This window comes from Mauremys reevesii, linkage group 4 (assembly GCF_016161935.1).
Source record: "Mauremys reevesii isolate NIE-2019 linkage group 4, ASM1616193v1, whole genome shotgun sequence".
Classification (NCBI taxonomy): Eukaryota; Metazoa; Chordata; order Testudines; family Geoemydidae; genus Mauremys; species Mauremys reevesii.
The window spans coordinates 122,207,640-122,221,211 of NC_052626.1; the positions used below are offsets into that span (position 1 = coordinate 122,207,640).

General features: G+C 47.6%; 1 long non-coding RNA gene across 1 annotated transcript; it reads right to left on the reverse strand.

Moving 5' to 3' along the window:
• Positions 1 to 2,824: 2,824 nt before the first annotated feature.
• On the reverse strand, positions 2,825 to 3,609 carry LOC120402996. The gene is made up of 3 exons (XR_005597409.1): positions 3,568 to 3,609; positions 3,332 to 3,404; positions 2,825 to 2,942 (listed from the first exon to the last, which is right to left on the reverse strand). It is a non-coding gene; the product is annotated as an uncharacterized LOC120402996 (long non-coding RNA).
• Between the last annotated feature and the right edge of the window lie 9,963 nt (positions 3,610 to 13,572).

Consider the following 13,572-nt stretch of genomic DNA (forward strand, 5'->3'; position numbering starts at 1 on the left):
CTGCTGAGCGGCTGAGATCTGGGGGAACAGAAACCCTTTGTTAGAGATGGAAAATCTCCTCCCAGGAACACTCTGTCAATGGCTGCCAGAGGCCATCCCTGTGAAACCCCAAATGTGCAGCCCCTCGGATTCCCACAGGGGAGATCTCAGCTCATTCACTTGTCACCCGTGGCCGCAGTCTCTGACAGGGGGAATGTAGAGGAGGTTTTTGCCAATGGTCCCTTCTACAGGGCACAGAATGGGAGGAGGTTTGGCCTTGTGATGTGAGGCCTGGCTCTGAGAATCAGGGCTCCTGGGATCTGGGGCTCTGGAATGGGGTGTGGTCTAGTGAGTGGAGCTGGATTTGTTGACAGTGAGTGAGAGGGGCTTGTGCTGAAGGACCCTGGGTCAATCCCCACCAATTCCTGTGATGTCTATTTGTGGCCACGATTTTACTTACCTCTCAAGGTAGGTTATTTAGCCCATTCCTGGAGACATGTGTTACATCTGCTGCTGGCCATCCCTGAGATGTAGGTCCTTCATCCACACAAGGACATGGCACATCAAGGTCAATCCAGCAGCTCTCATCTGGTCTTCACCTCCACAATGGACGGTGAGCCCTAGCCTGACCAGAGAAAGACAGGGTGGTGTTCTTCAGGGGAATCTGCTGGTGCTCCTGTATTCCCTGCTCCACCTCACACCTTGACACGCTAAGGGTTTTCCAAAGATACCACTAATCTCAGATAAACAAAGCATCTGAGATGAGGTCAGTGTGGGTGGATTTACTGAGCAGACTGGTTCTAACGGAAGAACAGATTTCTCCCCTGCTCTGGGGAGATTCCCATAGGAAAAGTCTCTGATGGTGGGGGTGGGGGCAATGCAAACCCTCAGCCCCTTGAATGGCAGGAAATCAGGACTCGGGGAGTTAAGGGGTGTCTCTGTCCTGCTGAAGAGAGAAGACCTGGAGAGCAGAAAGAGCACTACTGGCATAGTAGGAAAGCCAGTGACTTCTACCTGTGAAGGTGGCTGAAGCTTCCAATTCCACAAGCTAAAGTCCCCTTTGCAATCCAGGGAACCAGCCTGGGTTGTCTGGAGCGCAGGGTGTGGCCCATGGTGACTGCAGACACTGCCCCTGCTGCACAACGACTCCTGGGACCCTCTAGCCCATCAGCACTCGGCTCTCCCGCATTCTGCTGAGCGGCTGAGATCTGGGGGAACAGAAACCCTTTGTTAGAGATGGAAAATCTCCTCCCAGGAACACTCTGTCAATGGCTGCCAGAGGCCATCCCTGTGAAACCCCAAATGTGCAGCCCCTCGGATTCCCACAGGGGAGATCTCAGCTCATTCACTTGTCACCCGTGGCCGCAGTCTCTGACAGGGGGAATGTAGAGGAGGTTTTTGCCAATGGTCCCTTCTACAGGGCACAGAATGGGAGGAGGTTTGGCCTTGTGATGTGAGGCCTGGCTCTGAGAATCAGGGCTCCTGGGATCTGGGGCTCTGGAATGGGGTGTGGTCTAGTGAGTGGAGCTGGATTTGTTGACAGTGAGTGAGAGGGGCTTGTGCTGAAGGGCCCTGGGTCAATCCCCACCAATTCCTGTGATGTCTATTTGTGGCCACGATTTTACTTACCTCTCAAGGTAGGTTATTTAGCCCATTCCTGGAGACATGTGTTACATCTGCTGCTGGCCATCCCTGAGATGTAGGTCCTTCATCCACACAAGGACATGGCACATCAAGGTCAATCCAGCAGCTCTCATCTGGTCTTCACCTCCACAATGGACGGTGAGCCCTAGCCTGACCAGAGAAAGACAGGGTGGTGTTCTTCAGGGGAATCTGCTGGTGCTCCTGTATTCCCTGCTCCACCTCACACCTTGACACGCTAAGGGTTTTCCAAAGATACCACTAATCTCAGATAAACAAAGCATCTGAGATGAGGTCAGTGTGGGTGGATTTACTGAGCAGACTGGTTCTAACGGAAGAACAGATTTCTCCCCTGCTCTGGGGAGATTCCCATAGGAAAAGTCTCTGATGGTGGGGGTGGGGGCAATGCAAACCCTCAGCCCCTTGAATGGCAGGAAATCAGGACTCGGGGAGTTAAGGGGTGTCTCTGTCCTGCTGAAGGGAGCAGACCTGGAGAGCAGAAAGAGCACTAGTGGCATAGTAGGAAAGCCAGTGACTTCTACCTGTGAAGGTGGCTGAAGCTTCCAATTCCACAAGCTAAAGTCCCCTTTGCAATCCAGGGAACCAGCCTGGGTTGTCTGGAGCGCAGGGCGTGGCCCATGGTGACTGCAGACACTGCCCCTGCTGCACAACGACTCCTGGGACCCTCTAGCCCATCAGCACTCGGCTCTCCCGCATTCTGCTGAGCGGCTGAGATCTGGGGGAACAGAAACCCTTTGTTAGAGATGGAAAATCTCCTCCCAGGAACACTCTGTCAATGGCTGCCAGAGGCCATCCCTGTGAAACCCCAAATGTGCAGCCCCTCGGATTCCCACAGGGGAGATCTCAGCTCTTTCACTTGTCACCCGTGGCCGCAGTCTCTGACAGGGGGAATGTAGAGGAGGTTTTTGCCAATGGTCCCTTCTACAGGGCACAGAATGGGAGGAGGTTTGGCCTTGTGATGTGAGGCCTGGCTCTGAGAATCAGGGCTCCTGGGATCTGGGGCTCTGGAATGGGGTGTGGTCTAGTGAGTGGAGCTGGATTTGTTGACAGTGAGTGAGAGGGGCTTGTGCTGAAGGACCCTGGGTCAATCCCCACCAATTCCTGTGATGTCTATTTGTGGCCACGATTTTACTTACCTCTCAAGGTAGGTTATTTAGCCCATTCCTGGACACATGTGTTACATCTGCTGCCGGCCATCCCTGAGATGTAGGTCCTTCATCCACACAAGGACATGGCACATCAAGGTCAATCCAGCAGCTCTCATCTGGTCTTCACCTCCACAATGGACGGTGAGCCCTAGCCTGACCAGAGAAAGACAGAGTGGTGTTCTTCAGGGGAATCTGCTGGTGCTCCTGTATTCCCTGTTCCACCTCACACCTTGACACGCTAAGGGTTTTCCAAAGATACCACTAATCTCAGATAAACAAAGCATCTGAGATGAGGTCAGTGTGGGTGGATTTACTGAGCAGACTGGTTCTAACGGAAGAACAGATTTCTCCCCTGCTCTGGGGAGATTCCCATAGGAAAAGTCTCTGATGGTGGGGGTGGGGGCAATGCAAACCCTCAGCCCCTTGAATGGCAGGAAATCAGGACTCGGGGAGTTAAGGGGTGTCTCTGTCCTGCTGAAGGGAGCAGACCTGGTGAGCAGAAAGAGCACTAGTGGCATAGTAGGAAAGCCAGTGACTTCTACCTATGAAGGTGGCTGAAGCTTCTGGCAGACATTAGAGTTCCGGATCCTTACATCTCCTTTGGGGATCTTTTTCCTAGGATTAAAATAAGGACACCACACAGAGAATGACATTTGAATCCCAGGGAAAAGGGATGATCTCAGCCAGGCTACGTACCAGGAACCCAGTTTTTGTCCCAAGAGCCACAATTACCCAGATGGGGTTTTCTTCCCCATTTGCTTTCAGGTTATTTACTCACAGTATTCATTTGTTTGCTTTGCCGGGTCTCCACTCTCTGCAGTTGTTCATTGGTTTTAGTAACAATCTTTCAATTTTTGATTCTCTTTCCGCTTCTTACAGTGTAGCATCTGCTTAGCACTTTTTTTTAAAATAAAAATAAATTTAAACCAAAATCCTGATCTTACATTGAAGAGGAAGGTTTCCAAGAATTTGGCTGCAGAACTTTAGTGTCTGCATATTTCAGTCACTATTAATTATTCAGGTGCAGGTCTGATGCAATCTGCACACTCAAGAATGCCCATATGATGCACGGGGGGCCCTTAGAATACCTGTTAAAAGAGAAGAAGAGAGTAGATTAAAAGGTGGGGAAATCAACCAATGTATCAGCACGTCTCTGCATCATTGAAGCACCAGGCATGGGAGCAAAACAGGCTAGAAATCCCCATGGTTCTTTCCCACTAGACAGACATCCAAAAGAAAAGGCTTTCAGACAATTATTTCCTTACACTCTGACGGGGTGAAATTCAGCCCTGTGCAGCCAGCCAGGGCAAGGTCTGTGCATCACAGCGGGGTTAAGTGGCACTTCACTGCCCAGGTGCTGGGAGACTTCGGTGGCACAGTTTTCCTCCTGGATTGGAACAGCCGGCTGGAATCCTGTGAGGTACAGAGCAGAGAGAGGTTAGGGCCGCAACGTTCACCTCAGAGGCTGAGCTTCTACAGACTTTTGGGATGTTCCCATCTGAGGAGGAGGATTTTGGCCAGCCCCAGCTCAGAGCTTTCAGTCACTTCAACCAGTGATTCTCTGGCACAGTTGATCTAAATCAGCTGAACTTTTCAGGCCTTGCCCCCATCTCCGACCCCCCTCCCACCTCGCATTGCCCTCTAACAGCCCTCTCCATTCTCTCGATCCCTGCCAAGCCCAAATACAGAGCCTAGCCCACGATCCTCCTCTCTTAGACCCTCTCCTCACACGACCCTCCCCTACCTTTGAGAGGCTGATCCCTGTGCCCTTTATCCAGCTCCTGGAGAAATCATGGCTCCTCAGGACAACCGGGCAGTGGGTGGTTCCAACCTCTGTGTGGGGTGCGTGGTTTTCCGTCTAAGCATCACTGAGAGCCAGCACGTCTCGATTTCACAGGATGAGTGAAGTCTAGGAAGCGCTGCACTTCTTGAGGACTTCCAACTTCGCCCCATTTATGAATGGCTTCCACCTTATTTGCATCAATGGTAACATCTTCTGGGGAGAGGATGTACCCCCAAAACTCTGTGGAGAGTTGGCTGGAGGTTCCGCTTTTCCAATTCTGTGTTGAGACCATGCTGCTGAAACCTCTCCAGGTTCGGATGTGCTGCGTGTGCTGCTCTGGGTTCTCCAAAAAGAGACATATTTCACCCGAATAGATGACACTGTCCCCAAATACATCACTGATGAAGTGTTTCAAGGTCAGGGGACCCTTAGTTAGCTCAACTAGCATATCAGACCGTTAAAATGTCCATCGTCTGTTTTGAAATCTGTCTTCAATTTGTCTCTTGCCCAAACGAGGGTTAGATTGGAAATCCTTGCAGATGAAGTTTGATGAAACCCTTTGCAGATTTCCTGTGAGCCAACAATTGTGGGATTCGCAGCAGAGGGTCTTCTTCCTCTTATTCACTCCCGGTCAAGCATAAGGCGTCAACCATTCTCCTCCATTCGTTTCGTTCTTGAGCGAGGCAGCAAATTTAATCCCACTTCATTCCCATGCCTTTCATTTCTTCTTCAATGGTCCTTCGCCACGTCCCCAATGGTCTACCTCTCCTCCTTCTTCCTTGTGGTGTCCATCGTAGGGCAATATGAGGGTGTCTATCAGCACCCATTCTCAACACATGCCCCAACCATCTCCGTCTTCGTTGTTCGGCTTCATCCACTATGTTGTTAATGCCCGTTAATCGGCTCACTTCAACATTGGTGATATGCTGCGGCCAGTGTATGTTAAGAATTCGCCTAAGACACCTTCCTTCAAAACCCCAAAGCCGACTTTCTATCTTCTTGTTGATCCTCCATGTTTCCACCGCATAAAGCAACACAGAGCGGACGTTCGACCTGTAGATCTCTACTTTGGTTTTCATTTGCAAGATGGCCGACCTCCAAATGTTCTGAAGTCTATAGAATGCAGTTGCTGCAAGACCAATTCTGGTAGATATCTCCTTCTGAATATTACCATCAGCTGATATGTAACTACCAAGATATTTAAAATCGTTCACCTCCTCCAATTCTACGTCACATACTACTGTCTTCGTCGAGCTGGCTGTTTTACTTTCATTGTTTTGCTCTTACCGGTGTGGATATTAAGTCCCACGCACCTTGCTGCTCTACCTACTCTATCAGTCTTCTCTTGAAGGTCCATCTGAGAGCTTGAAATCAGGGCGATGTCATCCGCAAAGTCACAATCTTCAATATGACCAGAGGGTCCCCATGCGATCCTCTTGGCCTATCTTCGGTGGCTTTCCGCATCACCCAGTCTATAACCACAAGAAATAGGATGGGCGAAATAACACATCCTTGTCTAACTCCCGTTCTCACATGGAACCACTCGCTCCGTTGTCCTTCATGGCGAACACAACACTTATTATCGGCATACATATCTTTGAGGATGTTAATAACTTTCGGAGGGAATCCATATGTTTTTAGGATATTCCAGAGAGATGGATGGTGGACGCTATCAAATGCCTTCTCGAAATCAAGGTAGTTCATGAACAGTGGCGAGTTCCATTCAAGGGATTGTTCCATTATCATACCTAATACAAATATCTGATCAACGTATCCTCTCCCACTCCTAAATCCTGTTTGTTCTTCCCTCAGGATCTCTTCTACTGCTTGTCTTATTCTCTGTAACAGGACTCTGCAGAAAACCTTCCTGAGCACTGATAACAGGTTTATACCTCTCCAATTATCACACAAAGACAAATCACCCTTCTTTGGTAATTTCACAATGATACCTTTCTTCCATGCTTCAGGTACTTCTTCCCATGCCTTGTTGAATAGCTCCTCTAGAATCCCGGCACTCATATTCAGGTCGGCTTTTAGCATTTCTGCGGTTATTCTATCTTCGCCTGGTGCCCTATTTTCTTTTGTCTGTCTAATGGCCTCTTCTATCTCTCGCTCTGTGATAGGCCCTTGTTCTACCTCCATCTGAAAACTCGTTTCCTCTATTTCAACTACCTCTTCAGGATTTGGTCTATTTAGGTCTCTCTAAAATGCTCTGCCCATCAATTAATTTGTTCTTTCTCTTCTATCAATATTCTCCCATCCTTTCCTCTAACTGCTGTTGACCTATTGCTGAACCCTCCTGTCAAAGTCCTCGTGATTCTATACACGGTTCTTGTGTCGCCCCGCACGGCTGCTGATTGTGCCTCTCTTGACAGACTGGTAATATAATCCCTTTTATCTTTTCGAACACTTCTCTTCACAGCCTTGTTTTTCTCCCTGTATTCTTCATTCGCAGCTTTCTGTTGTTCACCACTTCCAGTCAGCATACGTAATTTTGCTATCTTCCTCTCCTCAATGAGTATGTATGTATGATCTGAAATCCAAACATTCCGCTCACTTCTCTTATAGCCAAGCACTGTCTTGCTGGCCTCCGCATATACCTTCTCAACGTTATCACAAATAGTATGTATATTACCAGTTCGCAAATCATTTAGAAGTTGAAACTTTTTCGAGAGCTCCAGTATGAACTGTGCCTTTACGACGGTTCTTTCAACTTCCTTGAGTTGAAAATTTGTTGCCCATAAACTTTCTTCGTCTTTCTCAGTTTTATCTGAAGCTTACTCAATACAAGGTGATGATCGCCACCTACATCTGCACTTCTTGATACTCTGGTGTCCAACAACGACCCTCTCCACTTTCGATTGATCGCAATGTGATCAATTTGGTTCCTGGTTTTCCCATCCGGTGATATCCACGTCAACTTGTGTATTGTCTTGTGTTGGAAAATTGTTCCACCTATCACCAGTCCATTCTCAAGACATAAATCTACAAATCGTTGACCATTATCATTTCTCTCTCCAACTCCTTCCCGCCCCATACATGCTTCATACCCGTCGTTATTGGAACCGACTTTAGCGTTGAAGTCGCCCATCAAAATCAGGATGTCGTGGCATGGGGTCTTAAGTATCTCTTCCTGAAGTCTGATATAGAACAAGTCTTTTCCTCTTCCTCGGCTTGTTCAGTAGGTGCGTAACATTGGATGATGGTGGTCTTCGCATATCTGGAGAAGAATCTCGCTCTTATTATTCTGGAGGTAACAGGACTCCATCCTAACAAACTCTTTCTCGTCTGTTTGTCGACAAGGATGCCCACCCTTCATGGTGATATCCATCTGTGCGTCCTGAATAAAAATTGTCTCACCAGAGTCCAGTGTTAACATACCAGTGTCCGTCCACCTCATCTCACTGATCCCAAGGATGTTAATACCATATTTTCTCATTTCCTTTGTTACTAATGCTGTTCTCCCTGTTTCATACATTGTTCAAACATTCCATACCGCTATCTTTATTTGTTTTTTGGGTTTAACCAGAGACTCCATCGAAACAGGGACTTCCTTTCGGCTTTGATCCCTGTTTGTCATATTTGGCATCTCTGGCTGGCTACCTACGATTTTGTGAATTTCTGGAGATTTGATTGACGTTTCTGTGGCACTTTTTTTTGTGGCAGCAGAGGGTAATGGTTTCAAATGATCACTTTGTTCAGGAGCTGATTGTCTAAAGAGAGGCGTAGCAGAGTCCCACATTTCTTCTTCCCCAAAAGGGCCTGCTCTTAGGACCGGTTTTCATGACTGTACGCAGGGAGATCCACTAATTCTGGTCCCAACAATGCATAAATACAGGGAAAAGCAGCTTTCAACCAAGGTGGTAGGTCAATAGGGCAGTCATAGTCCCGGTCCAGAGGTAACGAGTCCACATTTCTTTCGAAGGTATCCATGTCATCTTGGTATTTATCAGGAACGCCACCATCAATCAAACCCTAACCCCTCCCCTTGACCCTCCCAAGCCCTACCCGTTGACCCCTTAGTCCCTCTCACCTGTCACTAGAAGTCCCGCCCCATGGAGGGTTTGAACTCCGGTGTCAAGGTGGCCACAGACTGGACGCAAGGTATGTCATGTGACCTCTCTAAGAACTCCTCCCACCACTCTCTATGAATCAGGATGGGCTTTGTCCCGAAAGGACTATCCTGAGAGGAGATTTGACTTCTGGTGTGGGGGTGACGGGTTCGGAAATGGGTCATGTACCCTTCTAATAACTCCTCCCACAACTCTCTACCAATCAGGATGGGTTTCATCCCAGAAGGACCACCCTGAGAGGAGATTTGACCAATCAGGGTGAGTTCCGAGGTGGGGTGACCCATCCAGAAGTGGGTCGTGTGACCCCTCTAAGAACTCCTCCCACCGCCATCTACCAATTAGGATGGGTTTGACCCGATAGGACTGCCCTAAGAGGAGATTTTGACCAATCAGGGAGAATTCCGGGGCAGGGTGAGCCGTCCGGAAGTGGGCCGTATGACCCCACTAAGAACTCCTCCCAAGGCCCTCTGCCAATCAGAGTGCAGCACCATTACCCCTTAAGTCCCAGCGCCGGACAGATGAGGCCATCTCTTACCAAGGACACATGGTTTAGAAATCGTGGGAAGGCTGCTGAGAGGAAACCTGGACTCCTTCACCATCCCCGTGAGAACTTCAGACTGTCTTCATCCCAAGGGTCTTTGACTATCCGCGGAGAAAGCGCTACATCAGCGACAGTGCCGAGGAGGAGGAGGGAGTGACCGAGGGGAGCCCTTCGGCCCAACCATTGATGGATAAACCGGAACCAGAACCCAAAACCCAACTGCTTGTGAGACACCCCAATGAGCATGGTGACCTCTCTTTGTCCACCCACTTAGAGGTGGAATGCGATTGAGGCTGGGGGGAGTCACCGGTGGACAAGGTGAATGGTAAAGACGTCACACAGGTAAATGAATGATTAAGAAGCAATCGCTTCTTAACGGGTAAGGAACCAGGAGTTGTGTAAATCTAAAAACAAACACTGTGGTGCTTACACTGTTTCTGTTCTGAAAATCTCTCAACAGCTCGACAATGCCTTTCTAGACGGCCTGGAAGCCCTGGACAGCGTTGCATCAAGCGGGGAAGATGAACTGGGCCCACCTCGGTTTTGCTCAATGCCGATACAAATTGTTGAAGAGGACTCTGAGGATGATGGCCATGAGGGGTTTCGGAGGAGGCTTGGCATAGAACTAACTGAGCCAGTGCCACGTCGTGAGCGTAAAAAAGTCACGCAGACTATTGTACGCGTTGCTGTTTATGCTGCCCTTAAGCACTGCCTGAGGGAAAAGCTTTGTGAAGATTGCGAGGGCCGTGTCATAGATGCGCCAGGCCAACAGCCCCACGACTGAGTGTCTTGGACTTCAGTGGATATAAACCACAAGCTCTGGGGCCTATGTGCTGAGCTGGGTTTGGAAAGCTGATTAAACACCGTGATTGCCAGAGGTTCTGCTGTGCAATGTCTGTGCCTAAGCCAAGAACATTTAGCGCAAGGGGGGACCTTGTTCAGTGCTGTGCAGTTGAGTGGAGCCCCTGACTATGTTTTAAAGAAAATAACCTGCTTACAGCTGGAGTGAAAAAATTGCAGGCACCTTCTGGTTCATTTTCTTTAAAACACAGTCAGGGTCTCCACTCACTCACTTGCACAGCATTTCTCCAGTTATGGCAATCATGTGAACAAGGACCCACAAATTGTGGGTTTTTTGCTATAAAACCTGTTGAAAAATCTCTATTCAGGGGTAAGCCAGTTCGCTGGTCCCCGCCCCCGGCATGCTCATAATAAAGGGGCCTCGTGTGATTCTGATCCAAACACAACGCGGGGTCATTTATCCACGACACGGCGTGATATTGGCCGTCTAGTCTGCACAAAAAGTTACAGATTCCTGCTTAAGGAAAAGACTATTTGTAAGGAATCTAAAAGGATTCAGCTAGAGAATGGTGAGGGGACAAACACGCAATAGAAAACTTGGTAGCTGTAAATTTTAAAATAAACCCTATTGAAAAGGGCTTTGTGACTATCTGTGTTTCTGTTCAAAGGCCTTTGGCCCTTAAATGAGCTAAAAGTGTTAATGAAGCATCTTGGCTTGGTTTCAAGGAGCTGTATGTCTTTTAAATACAAAATCAATGGTTGGTGAGAAGCTAGCGCTTGTGGGCTTTGAGTGTAAAGTGACCCATTTACAGCAAAAAGCTGAAATGTATGTTGTGGGTGGGGGGAAAATCCTAAGAAATGTGCTTACAGTAAAACAAGCAGGCTGTTCAGACCCGTGTTTGAGCACAATACAGTTGACTTATCCTGTTGAACTGAGTGGGTTTAACCCCGCCTCACTGAATAGCCAGGGTGACTGCGATTACTTACCCTTGTTGCCATAGGGTTAAATTTGATGGGGGTGGGTGGGGGTGGATGGTGAGTTCTGATTAATATGAAATGAAATAAAACCTCAGGAATTCGCAGATGCTATTGGACAGTTTCAATATAACTGCTGGAGTTGGCAGAACTCAATTAGACAGTTTCAATATGACCCCAGGAGTTGGTGGAACACTATTCGACAGATTAAATATGGCCCTGGAGTTGGTCGAATGCTCTGGGTCATTCTTTCTAGAAAACACCGCCACCTCAAACTTTAAGCATGAAAGAAACGTGTTTAAAAAAAACCCCAGCCCCAAGACATTCATTGATATCTTCAAAGGGCCCCCCGCTTGGAAATGGGGACTGTTCAATACTCTAAGAAGGCCCCACAGAAACATTTCTTTTAACTTACAGAAAAAAGGAAAAAAGAAAAAAAAAAGCCCTGTTGTGCAGACAGCTTGGTTCCCCCACCCCAGATCACCACAGGGGGTGCTGCGGGAGGGGTGCCTAAAGTCCTTAAGGATCTATTAGTTCAGAGCCGTGGGGATTAAATTAACCTGCTAGCTACTATGCTGAAGTCTGTTTGAACAATGGGCTAAGATGGTCTAAAAACCTCAGGTCTGTTGGAGACTGTCCTTTTCAACAGAAACTTTCTTGGAAGGCTGCTGGACAGCAGACAGAGGTAGGGCTGGCTGGCTTCAACTCTGAAACTATACATTGTATAATGCCACTCTTTGCCCAGGCTGTCTTAAGAAAATCATGGTGCCTATCTTCATTGCAGCATGATCTGCTTAGCATGGACCCTGTAACGTTAAGCTGCAGTTCACCACCAGGCCAAGGTAAAAACCATTTTAACTATAGTTGTGCTTAATACTGATTTAAAAATCTTTAAGTATTGCACAGTTTGTATAGGGACTTGGTGGTAATAGTAACTAACATTTTTGCTTGTTCTTTAACCTGAAGGCCCAAACACACATGGGGGAACGGGACAAGCATGTGCCTGCAACACTTGATCCCTTAGTGAAAGGGAACTTTTTTGCAACTGACTTTTAAATGCATGGGGGGCGGGTTATTGAAAAGTATACGGAGGCAAACTTGGTTTAGTGTGTTTCTAAAGCTGCTAATTTGTGTGTGAGAGGGGTCTGGGCAAGGCATAGGTGTAGGGTTTTAAAAGTACTTGGTTTGTTTCAAACCAACAGGGTTTTTTCCTGTGCAAAATGTGGCTTAAAATGGATATTAAAAGCAGTTTAGTTTTTATTCTGCAAAATGAGATGTATTTTAAAAAAATGTTTTTTGAGGTTTTTGTTGTTTGTTTGTTTGTTTGTTTGTTGTTTTTTGGTTTATGTTTTAAGCGGTAGAAATAAACTCAAAACCGGTGTTTCTCGTACAGCCTGAACTGGATGATTTGTTTTAAAGCTGTGACTTTTTAAACAGAAAAACACCCTAAGGAATATTTTTAAGTTTTTAAGTTTACAAGACGGTTTCATGTGTTTTATAATAATGCTGTTTGCTCCACAGTACGGTGAAAACATGAGAGATCCTTAGAGCAGAGGGAAAACAAGCTCAGAAGAAAAGGGAACGAGACAGCTGAAAGGGAAAATTCACCAGCATCAGTGACTGATGGATGGAAGAAGCCCAGTAAATATATTTTGCTTATTGGTTGGGTTGTTCTGTGAGGTTTTGTATTTGAAGTGAATACATAGGTGTGGGTGAGAAAGATGGTAAAGTTCAGTTTTGTAAAATGGTTCCCCCCACCCCCCATAGGCATGGGCAACTTTTCTGACAACGCTTAGTCCGCGCTACAAGAACACCTCCTCCAGAACCGCCAAAGAACCAGGAATCTGCTTTGAGACTTTTAACAACGCAAAACAGCACAAGAGTGCAGATGAAGCATCCGGGCAGTCCAAACCTCATATCCGGCAAACCCAAGGGCAAAACAAGACTCTGGTAAACAACAACCACAACTCCAGTTCCTCAGCGGCCACTGCCACAGCAAACCCCGAGAAAACACCCACATTCACAAACCCGGAGCATGCGTTCGAGGGACTCTGAACGTGCGCAGAACCACACACATTCACAAACCCGGAGCATGCGCTCTAGGGGTTGTGAATAAAACACCAAGGACTGACAAACCATTCTCCCAAAACCATAAGCTCATCACCGCTCCCCTATATTCTAGTATTTGGGAACAGTTTGATGGTTCATTCAGAAAACTGATGGACGCTGGGTCCCCAGAGGGTGGGGTGTGGGGGCTAAAAAACGGCATTCTAAAGAGAGTTGGGAAAAATCTGACGCTTCGCTCAGAACACTGGTGACCTCTGTATCCTCAGGGGGCCTAACGACCGACCACAACTCACTTACTGGATGCTGAAACGAGTCTGTTCTTCAAAGAACCGACTGAGCCGAATACTAAAAGGCTAAACCTTACAGCGCCGAGCTTCAAAGGTGCCTAATGTACGTGAAGCCGAGCGACGCGGAGAAAGTGAAAATCAGTCTGTTTCTACCAGAACAGGGACAGAATGTAACTGCAACCCCCCAGAAACACCAAAGAGCTCAGAGTCTGTTGCTCAGCAGGTGCTGGATAACGTGAAGAAGTGTTCTAAGAAA